This window comes from Mirounga angustirostris, unplaced genomic scaffold (assembly GCF_029215605.1).
Source record: "Mirounga angustirostris isolate CCGP_5_RB_7025 unplaced genomic scaffold, mMirAng1.0.hap1 SCAF_4, whole genome shotgun sequence".
Classification (NCBI taxonomy): domain Eukaryota; kingdom Metazoa; phylum Chordata; class Mammalia; order Carnivora; family Phocidae; genus Mirounga; species Mirounga angustirostris.
The window spans coordinates 30895550-30911190 of NW_026991712.1; the positions used below are offsets into that span (position 1 = coordinate 30895550).

Below are 15641 nucleotides of genomic sequence, written 5' to 3' on the forward strand. Positions count from 1 at the left end.
GAAGCCATTCTTCTTTCTATTACTGACTTCACTGGCTAGGCACCTCACTTAAGGTGGCAATCACACAAAACTATCCAATGAGTATAACTCATTACAGATGTCTTAGGTGTCCACATAAAAACTATACAATATTATTGCTGTTGGCACTTGTCTTCAGAGCACCTTGCTGTCTATAGAGTTTTTCTGGCCTTGCTTGTCTTACTACATGAATGTCAATGATTCTCATGGTAAAACAGTGCCTTGTTGAAGAACATCAACAAAAGCAGTCCAGAAGATGGGGGGTGGAGAAGATCAGTGAAATAATGAATGGATTTCAGTATGTCTCTGAAATCTTGGACTCAAACTTGGGCAAATGTCTTCAGAAGCCATAGAATGAACAGATATGAAAAAAATCTTCATTTACATTTGTAAGGTCATTTCATTCTGTTATTCACTTCTAAATATATCAGGTTTTTAAAAATAGTTTATATTTATTTATTTGAGAGAGAGAGGGAGCAGGGGGAAGAGGCAGGGGGAGAAGGAGAAGCAGAGTGCCTGCTGAGCAGGAAGCCCCATATGGGGCTCAATCCCAACACCCAGAGATCATGACCTGAGCTGAAGGCAGACGCTTAACTGACTGAGCCACCCAGGTGCCCCTAAATATATAAGGATTCAGAAATTATTTCACTGTGGGAATTCAATATTCTTGTTTGTTTGACCCAGAGTAAGTTGGTTAATCTTCTTGTGCCTCTGTTTCCCCATCTTTAAAATATAGATTGCAATAAGGCCTACTTCATAGGGTTGTTGTGAGGAATATGTGTGTTAAAATTCATAAACCACTTAGAGTCATGCTTGGCAACAGTGTGAGCATTACAAAGTGCCTGATACAAAAGTTTTATTCTTATCACTCTCTATATTTTTTCCTTATCCACTATTCAATAGCCTGAAATGATAGACATGGGCCCCATGAAAATTAAAACACATTTTTAATTTTTCAGATGAATGCCAAATTCTACTTCATTAGGAAGAAATGAAGCTACAAGTTTTCCTTTCCTCACACACACTGTTTTAATCAATAAACAACATGACATTTTAATCAGTGATAATTCAAGAAAGATTTGTTATTGCTAAGGACTCTTCACAAATTAGTACTTTTTGTTAAAGGCCCGAATAAAGCCAACTACAGTTTTAGATTTTTTTTTAATTTAAAGACCCTTGTCCTCCATCCAGCTTGTCCCTGAAAACTCTGTTCACGTATCCCTAGCCTGACAGCAGGTTACAGTGAAAAGAGAATGGGTCTGGAAATCAAAAACTTGTCCTAAACTGATGGTATCATTCACTGGTTCTTTCAACAAAGCTTGTCCCCTTTATGAACTTAGTTCCCTGCAAGGGCTAAATGGAGATTCTCCTTTATAATTATAAAACTCCATAATTCTCAGGAGCTTTTCACATGTTATCTATAGATGTTTGACAATGTGACATTAACTCCTCCACAGTTATACATCTACATACAGAATTGGACAGAAGATGAATTCTCCTCATCTGGATCATTCATGTATTACCCAGGTTTGTATGCTTTCAAGAGAAAACAAAATAGTTCTGTAGAGGGCAAGATGGAGTCCCTCATGTCAAGCAGTGAACATAAGTGGGCAAAGGCATCACACCTAAGACCGGATATCATGAAAACCAGTACAGGTGGACGTCACCTAGAACTGATAACCAGCAAAACCAAGAGAGCCTAGAAGAGCCAAGAGCTGATAGTCACCAGAACCAGAGGAGGCCCAAGACCGATTAAACTCCTTTACAAAGGGAAGACTTTTGCAGCAACCTGTCAGATTCTCCAGATTCTTCCACATCAGAAAGGCAACTGCCATGAGAGCCTCTGCCTGTTTGATCTCTGAACATGATAGAGCTTCCCCATGGCTTGAATAAGCAGTAGGCCCTGAGAGCTGAACTGGGCTAGACCGCGGCCTAACCTCAACTGTACACTCATGAACTGACTTTGTGTTCAGTTCCTTCACTTCTTACCCCTTTCAGTATCTTGTTTGTTGTGTGACTGTATTATGCTTTGCTCTGTGTGACGTGTATGAAGCCAATTTAAATATATACTGAAATGTCACTGAGTTTGAATCTTGAACCTACTCTACAATCATGTTAACCTTGCTTTATGATTGCAGCGGACATGAAATACTGAATAAAGACACCAGTGGTGTGTGCGCCTGCATAGGGTGCTCATGATAAGTTCTTTTATTTGTAGTGTACTCATGACAAGCTCCTATTTAAAGCTATTTCATAACTTAAAAATTAGAATATTCCTAACAGTGTGGGAACTGTCATGCCTTTCTTTCCACAAAGCAAACACAGATTTGACTATTTTTTACCTTTGCCATCATGTCCAATTTCTGGCTTCTTCTTAGTGGTTAGTCACAAATACAAGCGAGATAGTCCTTGCCACATTTGCTTCTCAAAATCTAACTCCCTAAATATAGCTCCTTCACCCCCTCAGCACACAAACATGGAGCTATCTTCTGGGGTTCTTACTTGTACATCCTCGTGCCAAGAAACCAGTTGCTTGTTTTATTTCCAGGAGCACTAGTACCTTAGTGGTATGAGCAACCATATTATTCACAACTAGAACCATACACTGTACGTTCTTGGAGATACTACTGGTGTCACAAAAGGTGGGAGACAGTTCCTAGAGTCACATTCCCTCCAAGAAAAGAAAATAGACAAACCAACAAAGTAGAGCTCACCCCAGGGCTTCCAGGGGACAGGGACTGGGTCAGGCACAAGATGAAGCAGGAATCTCTGAAGAATTTAATAAAAATGTGTAAAAGAAAGAATTTGATAAAAATGAGCCAGGCCCACAAAAGAAAGGAGTCGAGGCTAAATTCATAGAGAATTAGAGTTGTGGGCAGCCGGGCGGGGGCGGGGGGCAGGGAAATAGACTAAATCAACAGACACCATTGAGAGGCAAGAGTCCCAAAGCAACAATGATGTAGGACTAGCACCAGGAAACAAAGTTGAGTCTGAGATTCCTCCTTTGAGCTGTAACTGAGATGAAAGGATCTGCAGTGTCTGGGATAGTTCAACCACCCACCCAACAGTGGAGGCAAACTGTCCTTAGTTGAAAGCTTCCCTAAGGTATAGGTCCACGAGTCTCCTACAGATTGAAAGCAAGAATGACCTCAAAATAAAAATCACCACACACACAGGAAAACAAGCCACTATGTAGGAGAGTCAGCCCATAAAAAACAAAGATCTAAACAGAAAGAATTGCAGATATTGAAACTGTTTGACATAATAGAAAATAGCTATGTGTAAAATTTGTAAAAGAAAAATGGGATTATAAAGTCTATAGTAAAACTATGAGAAATAAGCAGATAGAAACAAAAAGGTTATAATGTACAGAAATAAAAAATTATAATTGAAATTATATATGTTGAAATTTAAAAGCTCATTGAATGTCAATAGATTTGACAAAACATAATAGGTTAAAGGAAACAAGAGTCAGGGTGTGGGGCTAAAAGTTCAAACTCTAATTGTACATTGGTCTTCTGGCTACTAGCCCCCATCCTGGCTCAATATAGAGGCTCCCAGCCAACAGACATCTCATTAGCATACAAAAGACATTCTTAATCACTCTGGAAGTTCAAGGGTTTTAGGAATTGTTTGCCAGGAACCAGAGGCAAAGACCAAATATTTATTTTTTATTATATTACATTTCTTTTAAATTGAATATTGTCCTTTAATGAACAATAGCCATTTACATTTATTATGATTACATTTGCATAGCATTGCTTCACATCTTCAAGGTGGGACCTTCAATCATTTTGACACTAAACAACCAAGACTATAATTGTTTTCATTGCATTGAGTGACTGAATTAACAAAAGTCAACCTTTTATTTTGTATATTTAGCATAAATTGGAACAGAGTCTGTTTTTCCAGAAAGTTTTTTTTTTTTTAAGATTTTATTTATTTATTTCAGAGAGAGAGACAGAGAGAGAGAGTGAACAAGTTGGGGGAGGAACAGAGCGAGAAAGAGAGAAAGAATCCTCACGACCCTGAGAGCATGACCTGGGCCAAAATCAAGAGTCAGATGCTTAACCAAGTGAGCCACAGGCGCCCCTCCAAAAAGTTATTTTTAATGCAATTAAACTGAAAAACCTTGAGTTCCAGGAAAACAGGAGCCACAATGTTTCCAATATTTCTTACTTCTCTGAAGTCAAAAACAGTTATTCTGCAGCTATAAATGTGAATCAAAGAGTCACAGAATCTCATAAGGGACCTGTAGTAGGCAGTGTAGTAGACCCGCAAAATGTCTATGCTCTAATTCCCAGAACCTGTGAATGTTACTTTATAGATAGCAAAAGGGGCTTTTCAGACATGATTAAAAGTATGGATTTTGAGATGGGGAGATTTTGTTGGATTATGCCTAATCGAACGATGTAACTCTTAATAGTGGAGTTCCTTTCCAACTATGGTCAGAGAGATGTGATGACAGATAAAAGGCAAGAAAGAAAGGACAGTCATGACCATTCTGGCTTTGAAGACAAAAGGGCCTACAAATCAAAGAATGCAGGTGGCCTTTCCAAGCTGAGAACCAGCTAACAGCCAGCAAACAAAACAAAACAAAAAAACAAACAAAAAAAACAAAAAATGGATCTCAGTCCTGCAACCAGAAAGAAATGAATTCTGCCAACAAGCTGAATGAGCAAGGAAAGATTCTTGCCTAGAGCCTACATAAAGGAACATGGCCTTGTTGACACAATGATTTTAGCACAAGACATGGGTCAGGCTTATGACCTACAGAGATACAACATAATGAATCTGTGTGTTCCAAACACTACATTTGTGGTAATGTGTAAGAGCAGTAATAGAAAACTATTGTAGGACCTCAGTGAATAGAGAAGTGACTTTCTCAAAGTCCTGCAACTTTTAGAAATAACATAACATTTTTTATTCCATTTTCTATTAATTTACTCTTGGTGGAATCAGAATATATAATCATCTTCCTGGTAATAAATATTGAACTACTTTGTAATGGACATTTAGCAAACAGATGTTTTGAAAGATACAGATAATGGTGGTATTATATTAATATCAATTTAGTTTTTAAGGAAAGGAATCATAAGAGCTTTTTAGCTTTGGCTTAGAGGAATGAAAAGAATTTCCACATTTTAAAAAGTTTTATATCATATGTATCACTTAAGAAATGTTTATTTTATTGGCAACAGAACAGATACAGGTCTCAACTAAAAAGGCTGTTTGCAAAAAAAAAAAAAAAGGCTATTTGCTACAGTTTTTAGTACTTCATGAACAGCAGGTTGGATTCCCTAGAGAATTCAGGCTGAATTCTATATAAAGTATTGATTTATTATTTAATATGCTTTTTAATTATGAAATAAATGGAAATTTTTCTAAAAACCAAAAGGTTGTAGAATTGTTAATAGGCTATTTAGGATTTATTAAAATTGGCAAGTCAGCAAATTGCAGTGGAAATTAACTTGGAAGCAAACAGTTTCTCATTGTGTAGCCTTGGGCAAAAATCTTTTAAGGCTCAATATTCTCATCTGTCAACTAGTGGAAGACCAAATCTGTTTCTGCCTACATGCCTTATTATTTTAAGAACCAAATGATATCATAGAGATAAGAGTGATGTGTAAAGGGATCACGAAAGCACTGGACTAGGAGGCAAGAGACCTGAGTGTTACTTCCCAATTGGCCACGTGACATCGTATACTAGACCGTTTCAGTCCTTAAAACTTTAGTTCTAACCTCTGCAAAATAGAAATAATTAAACATCTCTTTTCAACTTCACAAGATACCTTCTTTGCAAGTATTTACAAATAAGAAAATTATATACATCTGAGACCTTTTTGGTACATGAAAGGGATAGCTCACTCTCAAGAAGTTATATCCATTATAGATACAGGAAATAAACTGTTGGTTACCGGGGGCGGAGGGGTGGGGACGGGCAAAATAGATGAAGGGGAGTAAGAGGTATAAAATTCCAGTTATAAAATAAGTAACTCATGGGGATGTAATGTACAGCATAGGGAATGTAGTCAATAATACTGTAATAACTCTTCATGGTGACAGGTGGTAACTAGACATATCAGGAGCATCACTTTGTAATGTATAAAAACATCAAATCGCTATGATAAACACCTGAAACTAATAGGATGTTGTATGCCAATTATACTTCACTAAATAAAGATGTCCAAGGAAATCTAAATATTTTCTGAGTAAATGATGTGATAATGTGTTATAGAGTTGTTCTCCCAGATACATAAATAATTTAATGATTCCTAGACTTCTATGTAAAGCCACAAGTTTGGATTAATTGCCCAAGGAGCTTAAACCTTAAGGAAATATACTCCTTGAAAGGGAACCATTAGGTATATGCCTAAGCTTAACAGAGGAGAGACCTATAGCCAAGCCCAAAGAGGAAAGCATTGTGCAGAAACATCCAGGAAGTCAAGAGGTGAACAGTAACCATACTGAGACCCTGAAGAGGATGCCACACCTACATGAAGAAAAGACTCTGTCTTCCATGTGTTTTCAAAAATAGCTGAAAGGGTCATAAAATATCCCAGTGATGACAACTATCAAAATACAGCTGCTGATTCATCTCTCTGCACGGAATTTGGGATTTATAACACTTCATTGTATTAAGAGCATAAAGTAGAAGACCATATTTTTTAGGTATTTACTATCTGATTGAAAAGCTTTGCCTTGGGGTACCTGGGTGGCTCAGTCGTTAAGCGTCTGCCTTCGGCTCCGGTCATGATCCCAGGGTCCTGGGATCGAGCCCTGCATCGGACTCCCTGCTCCGTGGGAAGCCTGCTTCTCCCTCTCCCACTCCCCCTGCTTGTGTTCCCTCTCTCGCTGTGTCTCTCTCTGTCAAATAAATAAATAAAATCTTAAAAAAAAAAAAAGCTTTGCCTTGTAAAGATTAGAAGACTCTAATATTCATGTTTAGAACACAATTCCACCAAATCAATCACACGTGCTCAGATGGGCCAGGTACCTCTTTTTTGATACAAATTTTAAAAGAAAAGAAGATGTATTCTCTTCAGTGGGGTCAGAATACAAAAGTTCTTATAATTTCTCATTACTTGTACTTTCCATTATTAAATCCAGAAATGTTTACCTGCTGTTGGGAATTTTCCAGAAACCATCCTTAAGACTATCATACTGTTTCTGGAAAATTATGATTATTTATCCCTCTCTTCTTGCAGTTCCTTGTAAACATCTAGTTTTTGATTCACAATTAAAATGTTAATTTCTCAAACAAGCAGTAGAGCAGCTCTTAGCAAGTCCACAGTATGAAATCTCTATGTCTTCATAAAAGATAGGATTTTTAATACAATCACCAAACAGAAACAAAAAAATAATATTTAAGGTTTTTTAAGAATAACTAATTAAGAAATAACCCAACTGCCATAACTGTAAAGATGAACAATAAATTATTAAAATACATTCACACAATGAGATAGAGGACTCCATAAAATCCCTACCATCCATTCCTTATCTTTGGAATCACTCAGATCTCAGTTTAAATCTGATACTTATTTGTTATAGAAACTTAAGCTACTTCAATTTACAGTGCACTTGTTAAGAATATATACTTTAGGGGCACCTGGGTGGCTCAGTCAGTTAAGCATCTGCCTTTGGCTTAGGTCATAATAACGGGGTCCCGGGATGGAGTCCCATGTTGGGCTCCCTACTCAATGGGGAGTCTGCTTCTCCCTCTCCGTCTCCCCTCCCCCTCTGCCTGTGTGCTCCCTTTCAAAGAAATAAATAAAATCTTTAAAAAAAAAAAAGTACTTTACATGACTGGTGAATATCAATAGGTGTAAAGCTCCTACCTTAGTTCTTGTCGCATAATAAAGAAGTTTTGTTTTATTGGTCCATAACCATAAGAAATAGGGGGAAATTATTCTACTTTTCACAAATTGAAGCTCTTAAGAGCTATATTCTAGTACCCACCTTAGCAAAATCGTTGTAATAACCTGAGCAACATTTTATAATTGCATAGAACTTTATCATTTAAAAACACTTCATAAATATTTCATTCAATATGAATCCATAGCAATAGTTTAATCCATGCCCTTTTAGAGAGGAGAAATTTGAGATTCAGAGAAATTAAGTGATTTTTAATAATTATGAAAGTAGTAGATGTACTTTGGTTGACTAGGATTTTTGTCTTGAAAAATGTCCTGCCCTCCAGGGGTGCCTGGGTGGCTCAATGGGTTAAGTGCCCTACTCTTGATTTCCGTCTGCTCAGGTAATGATCTCAGGGTCCTAAGATTCAGCACCACGTTGGGTTTTGAGCTCAGTGCAGAGTCCGCTGGAGATTCTCTCCCTCTGCCCCTCGCCCCACTCATATATGTGCTCTCTCTTGCGTGTGTTCATACTCTCTCTCACAAATAATAAATTATATATAAAAAAAAAATGTCCTTCCCTCCACTTCATGCACATGGTTCCTCGAGAATTTCCAAGACTTACATAAATCCATGCTCTTGGCTACAGTTGATTGGTCCAATAGTGGGAACAAGATTCAAGTGGAGCCATTAATAACAGCCCACATTGTCAGTGGCCATAAGTGACTGGTCCTAGAACCAAAGGGTTCTCTCTCAGGATTCTTTGGACCTAAGCCAAGAAAGTTACTCTCTAATGACAAGGCTTCAATATGTTTAGCTCCAGAGCTTAGGCATCTATGACTTAAACAGAATGGGGAATGTTATTCTGAGCCAGAAAAAAGAATACAAAAATAAAAGTGAAGAGGAAAGAGGGTGAGAGAGTCCCTGTTCAAAAGTTCTTCATACTTTTGTCCTTGGTTTTTATGGAGTACACCAGTACTTTTATAATATATTCTGTTTTAACTGAAGCTAGTTTGTATGATTTCTATAACTTGGAACTGAAAGAGGCTTAAATGGGGTTTTCTTATACTAAATTTGGTGCCTGTTTTTACTAGACAGACCACTAATAGCCATCACAGTTCTCCAAATACCTCCTTTTGCCATTTTTATGCATGTAATATTTGGTCCTAAATAGGATAGAGCTGTAAAGGGCGGTAATCAAATTCTATGCACGTACTGAAAGCATTACAATATATAAGAAAATGATACAAAACAAAGAGAGACCGATCATGTCCAAAAACTGCTTCAATATATATAGTACACACTATAATCCAGCTAACAAATGAGCTAAAGCAGAATCCTTTAACTTGCCCTGCTTCATATAACCCCATCCCATTCCACATTTTGTTTGTTGTTGCTGCTGCTTAGACCTCCCAAACCCTGGCCTACAATCTTGACAGATCTTTACTGAGTGTCATTAGTCATGTTTCAGCATAGAGGTAATTTATTTCAGGAAGCTTTCTCTTAGTCTCTATGTCTGGGTTTTGTGTATCTCCTCCATGCTCTTTGAGCATCTGTATTAAACCTATCATAAATCTTACCCCTTTGCAGTGAAATTTCCTGATAAATGGATTCTGAGAAACAAACTGAGGGTTCTAGAGGGGAGGGGGTGGGGGTATGGGTTAGCCTGGTGATGGGTATTAAAGAGGGCAGGTACTGAATGGAGCACTGGGTATTATACACAAACAATGAATCATGGAACACTACATCAAAAACTAATGATGTAATGTATGGTGATTAACATAATAAAATAAAATTAAAAAAAAAGTCTACCAATATGATATAATCCCAAGAGGGCAAAAACTATACTGTTCAATGCTGTATCTTAAGTGGCTAGGATTGTGTTTAACACAATATTTATAATAGTCACCCTGAATAAATTTCCTTGGGAATTTTTATAAATTTTAAATTGTCCCCTCTTTCAAATGAATCACTGATGAGGCATCTCATTTACTAATGAAAGTATTTGAATTACTCAGTTGTATTGGGATGAACATTAGATTGAAACCACTCAATTCTAATATGCCTGAAGTCCCCTTATGAGAGCCCATAAATAGTATTAAAGGCAAATTTAAGTGGGTACTGAAATAGGAATGGTCTTCAAAGCACGTTCAGAAAATTTATTTAAGGTGCGCCTGGGTGGCTCAGTCATTAAGCGTCTGCCTTCGGCTCAGGTCATGATCCCAGGGTCCTGGGATCGAGCCCCACATTGGGCTCCCTGCTCGGCGGGAAGCCTACTTCTCCCTCTCCCACTCCCCCTGCTTGTGTTCCCTCTATCGCTGTGTCTTTCTCTGTCAAATAAATAAATAAAACCTTTAAAAAAAAAAGAAAATTTATTTAAATTGATAATGGAGAATGATAATTAATATCTATATTCCATCAAAGTACAGTAAAAGAGCCAAATTTTGTCCCCTAGGAAAGAAATTTACAACGGGTTAAAACTGAAAATTGTAAAATGGTTCTCATCTAACTGGTCATTGACTCTTAGATTTTGGCAATACCACTGTGAACTATGTATTCTGAAAACCAAAATGTTTTGCCTTATGTGAGTGGACTGAACTATGCAACCAAATCTTTCTCAAAAATATTAGAAATGACAATGATGAAATAAAAAAAAACTCAGTTAAAGAAATATGTATGCTACTCAAATTCCATCAGCAATTTAAATGGTATGAAGCAAATGATCCCCTCACTGGGTGACATCAATCCGACATAAACAATAGCACCAGGAGAGTAACATACCTAAATATACTCCTGTCACAAGGACTTAGGTTGAAGAGAGGCAGAGAGGAAGCCCAATGTTTTAGTTTCCATCAACTATTTGATACAGTGTTTTCATCCTATTGCTGATTTTGGCCCTTATGAACACTTTTTTTTTTTTTTTTTTGGTATGATCTCTAGAAATAGCACATCTTAAAATACAAGGGCACTATGCATTCTAGGCCAGGAGAATTGCCATGCTTAGTAATGTGGTATGCCTACGATCATGCCTGATACACAGTATGTGTCTAATAAATATTTGTTGCATAAATGAATGAACTAATCCGTTTGTTTGTATACTTTCAATTTATTCGTTTTCCATGTTTTTAAAATTTTAAATTGTTAACAAGAACAACAAAAAACCTATGCCTAAAGGCAGTATATGACCACAAAGCAGTCCTATTTATAAGCAGAATGGACAACTTCTAACAAGTCTTGAGTTTAATGTACCTCTTTTTCAAAATATGCCTACTATGTCCCCTATCAGAATTGACCTTACTTGTTTACAGAGGAGCACTAGTCAAATCTAAATGTTTTCTTTGGATCAAGTATTTGAATACAAATATATGTATAGTCCTTAACATGAGAAGAAGCCAATTAATACATTTTCCCTAGAAAAGATCAAGAAAAAAACAGAAAAGGGACAAATAAATTATATTAAGGGTAACTACGGAGCCCTAAATTCAAAATGGGATATAATAATCATTATTAATATTATGTCAGTAGCTTAATGATTGAAATAAAATGGATAATTTCCTGCAAATATACTTAGTATAACTGCCTCAAGAAGAAGTAGAAAACATAAATAGTCCTTAACTCATTAAAGAAATTGTGTTACTAGTCAAAAATCTACCCAGGTAGTCCAAAGCATCTCAGACTGTATTACAGATGAATTCTACTAAATAATAAAGGAAAAGATTGTTACAGACTTCACAAACTCTACCAGAGAAAGAAGAAACATGCCAGTAACATTTATTTTGAGGATAGTATAGCCTTAATGCCAATATCATAATACGAAAAGGAAGCTTTACACTAAATTCACTTATGAAAAGAATTGAAACAGAAAGGGGTAATACATGTTGGATTTGTTCCATGAATACAAGAAAAATTTAACAATAGAAAATGTTATTCATCACATTAACAGATTAAAGAACATTTAGATAATCACATGGGTAGGAAGAGAACTCAGTCAATTCTATACCAATTATAAAACTTTTATAAAAATCAAGAATAAATGAGAACTTCATCACCCAATGAAGAGGATATACATAAAAGCTACAATAAATATCATACTTAATAATGAACCTTTAAAAACCTTCCCTTTAAATCCAAGAATGAATAATTTCCTGCCATCATCGCTTTTAATCCACATGGCCTTTGGTTTCTAAGCAATCACAGTAAGACAGAAATGGTTTAAAGGGATAAAGGTTGAAAAGAAACTGAACAATTATTATCCACATACTACATAATTATTTACATAGACACCTGCAAAAGAGAACATAGGCAATGTGTGAGAATTTAAAAAATATATCAAGGTTGATGAACCTAAGGTAGATTTTAAAAAAGATTAATCTTATTTCTATCCACTAGCAACACTAGAAAATGAAAATTTAAAAGTAACACTTCAAATAATCAAAAGAAGATGAGAGAATAAATTTAAGAAAAGAGCTGTATAGATAATAGTATAAGACCTTCCTGCAAGAAATTAAAAATACCTGGGTAAGGGGAGGGATGTACTAAAATGCAGTGTTTCTTCAATTAGGCTGTGGCTATACATTGGAATTACATGAGGTTTTTAGAGTGCTAACACCTGGACTCCACTTTCAGAAAGTATGATTTAACTGGTCTGGAATGCAGACTGAGTTCTGGGAGTTTCCAAATCTCCCCAAATGATTCTAATGTGCTGGCAAGTTTAAGAAGCAATGATTTAGTGGATGCTGTGGTGCCCACCCAGATCTCAGCTATAGGATAGAAACACCCATTCTCCCAGCTGCTAAAAGTATTGACAACTGATAGTTCTCGGATGACTCCTCCATCCTGGACTTTCCCTCACATCCTTTGGCTGAAGACACGAGAATTAAAGCCCCCTATATACCACTCCATGGACACTTCTCTCTATTCCTTGCTCCAAAAATAACCACTAACTTGGATTGGGTGTTTTGCATTGTTATGCATTTCTTTATCATTTTACTACATATGTATGTATCCCTAATGATACACAATACTAAATTACATCACACTCCATATATTCTTCTTGCTATATTTGCTCAACTCTTTATAAGTGGCATTCACATTAATAACTAATTCTAATTCATTTATCTTTTCTAATGTATAGATTTCAATTGTATGTATATGCTATAGTTTATCCATTTTCCTGTTGATTCTTTGTATTGAGGGTGATTCCATTTTTCTGAAGGCAACGGTTGGAGGCTTTGAGATGCCCCAAACAATTTGTAATTTCTTTAAATATACAGGGCAAGGGATATAAGTTCTGAGTGGGATGGAAAGCCATTGAATATGGCACTTTGGAAGGAAAGAGGAAATCAAGAGTGAAAAAAGATATATAAGGAATCAAGATGAAAGCTAACTGGAATCCATGTTTCCTGAAGGCCAGCCAGAGGACCAGTTTTTACATATGTATCTCTGTCACATCTTCAATTTCATTTTCTCTTTATCACAGCTACCCTTGGACTCTCAAAAATCCTCGCCACTTTTCTCCTGAGGCACTTCCAACATGAAGTGTGAGGTAAATTGTGTCCTGCCATAGATCATTTTTCCCTAGCCTATGTTGCTATGTTTTCTTCTGCTTGTATAGAGGATTATAATTCTATAACATTGGCAGAAGAAAACAGGACACTTATGAATCATGGCCTACATTTTATAAAAGATGAGAGCCTAAGTTTTAGAGTCAGACAGGCTGGGCTAATGAGATACTGTGTGAGGAAGTTATTTTGTCTCTCCAAGTTTTGATTTCCTCATCTGTAAAATGGAAATATAATTTAAAATACACTTCTTCAAGGGTTATATGTAGGACAATTGACATATGCATGTAAAGTCTTTGGATGCATATCTGGTACAAAATACTCAGCCAATACTAATATATATTTTTTTTACTATTGCTCTAACATTTCTTTTAAATTCTTTTTTTTAATTAACATATAATGTATTATTTGTTTCAGGGGTACAGGTCTGTGATTCATCAGTCTTACACAATTCACAGCACTCACCATAGCACATACCCTCCCCAGTGTCTATCACCCAGCCATCCCATCCCTCCCACCCCCCTCCACTCCAGAAACCCTCAGTTTGTTTCCTGAGATTAAGAGTCTCTCATGGTTTGTCTCCCTCTCTGGTTTTGTCTTATTTCATTTTTCCCTCCCTTCCCCTATGATCCTCTGTCTTGTTTTCTCAAATTCCTCATATCAGTGAGATCATATGATACTTGTCTTTCTCTGACTTATTTCGCTTAGCATAATACCCTCTAGTTCCATCCACATCATTGCAAATGGCAAGATTTCATATTTTTTGATGGCTGCATAATATTCTATTGTATATATATATACACACCATATCTTCTTTATCCATTCATCTGTTGATGGACATCTAGGCTCTATAGCAGTAATGTCCACAATAGCCAAACTATGGAAAGACCCTAGATGCTCTAACATTCCTTATAAAATCCCACATCAACTATAAAATATCACCAAGATATCATCACTGTCGAAAATTAACACTTCTGGAGAAATAATTTTCTTGGGATCAGAGCATGCTAAATTCTGATCATATGAATTTCTTTACGGTCCCCCAGTTGGTTCAAAATCAGTCAGTGATGCATATTCAGAAAACTGAACTTAAGGTTTCACAGTGGTTTTTGATCATGTCTATTACAATAGATTCCACAAGTTATATGCTCCTAAATGATAACACCTTTGAAAAAAGTAATAAAGGTCTATTGTGCAGTTTATACTTTCCTTATAAGGCTGATAAACCTAGGGTCCATATTTTCATAGGTGGCTTCCTGGAAAGTGAGGCTTCCCTGGAACTGCATGCAAAATTTGACCTGTATATGTATTCTTCTGGAGAGCATTTTGTTAGCTTTCATCAGATTTCAAAAAAGATCTGTGACACAAAACTGAACAAATCCTGGCTTACTTAAACCAAGCTGGGGTGAGTGGCAAGCAGCGATCTTGTGTCTCCCTCCTGCATTGCTGCTGGTGGCCTGTGATTAATAAGGTTGTTGCATGTGCACAGCATTAATCCATCACCCAGTTCACCTTATGACAGAGCTCATCTCCCTCCTTGTCAGTCCTTCTCATTATAAGTGCCCCTGTGAAATCACCTCTATACTGTTACAGCTAGAGTGGACGTTCATCCTCCTTGGCCTGGGACAGTCCTATTTTTCACAGGCACCAGGATAATTATTAACAGCACCACTTTTGCTCTCAAAACTGGCCCAGTTTGAATAATATGATTACCATAAACACAACTCAAGAATGCCTGAGAACAAGACTAGCCTTTGATGAAGCACCATCATCTCTCAGAAAAAAAGTTAATCACAGTCAATTTCCAAACATAGCTAGTCTTGCCAGCAGCCAAGAGAAGAGTAGCAACCAATCTTACCAATCTTCAAGAAGTTTTTGCCCCCAACAGGGGCAATAGGCCCCTACAGCAGATGTTTACTGAGGAGGCAGAATGGGGTGAGGCGGTTGGGAAGAAGTATTCTCCACCCTGCAGATTATAGAAGGAAGCAGCCGTTCTCGGACAGACAACATGATGAATGATCACTTGCCCCAACACTGCCCTTTCACTGGCCAGGCCACCTGACCTCTGAACGGAAACAACTACTTTTAGAATCCAGATTCTCAGAATTCTTGGTAACTTGTCCAGATCCCGAAGCTAACTTCATAATTCCCAGGAAGAAAACACGCTATGAAAATGCCTGAAGTACCACCAGTAGTCACTCCTAGATGT

The 15641-nt window shown here is 36.9% G+C and overlaps 1 long non-coding RNA gene across 2 annotated transcripts in view; it reads right to left on the reverse strand.

Moving 5' to 3' along the window:
• The window catches only part of LOC123858805 (uncharacterized), a 140197-nt gene extending 124756 nt beyond the window's left edge, over positions 1-15441 (reverse strand). For both annotated transcript variants that reach the window (XR_010410402.1, XR_010410401.1), the window contains exon 1: positions 15291-15441. This is a non-coding gene — a long non-coding RNA (uncharacterized LOC123858805). The remainder of the gene's footprint in view (positions 1-15290) is intronic.
• Between the last annotated feature and the right edge of the window lie 200 nt (positions 15442-15641).